Raw genomic sequence first — 516 nt, 5'->3', positions numbered from 1 at the left:
ACATCTCCCCAACCTCCCCAATGGGACACAAATAGCAAAAAAATAAACTTATAAACGTATAACTATATTTAAAATAAATTTTAAATACATTTAAAAAAAAGTCTTGTTTATACCCCTTCCTTCTGCATGATTTCAGTTTACGTGATACTAACTTTAGTAGTTTAATATGTACGGAGGAAAAATGTTTGTGCTCTCCAGGTATCCCGCAAACGAATGAGCGATTGAGTATACAATAAAGATTAATAATACATTAATAATAATAATAAAGATTCTAATACAAACATTTTTATTTATAAAGTGGTTTCATGGGACATTTTGGAATTAATCGGTATATTGCATCATTTTTACATTATTCATAATTTAAAATAAGTCAAATAAAATGTGTTTTATATTGACACATTAAATTACATGTATTATAGCATCTAGCTAGATTGGTTTAGAGGGGGTTCTGTGCTTTGTTTAAATTTTTTATGCATTTGTATACATTTTTAATTTACTTGAATTGGACAGTGCTGA

Source organism: Nanorana parkeri, unplaced genomic scaffold, assembly GCF_000935625.1.
Source record: "Nanorana parkeri isolate BGI_ZX_2015 unplaced genomic scaffold, ASM93562v1 scaffold416, whole genome shotgun sequence".
Taxonomy (NCBI): Eukaryota; Metazoa; Chordata; class Amphibia; order Anura; family Dicroglossidae; genus Nanorana; species Nanorana parkeri.
This window is presented reverse-complemented; position numbering follows the sequence as displayed.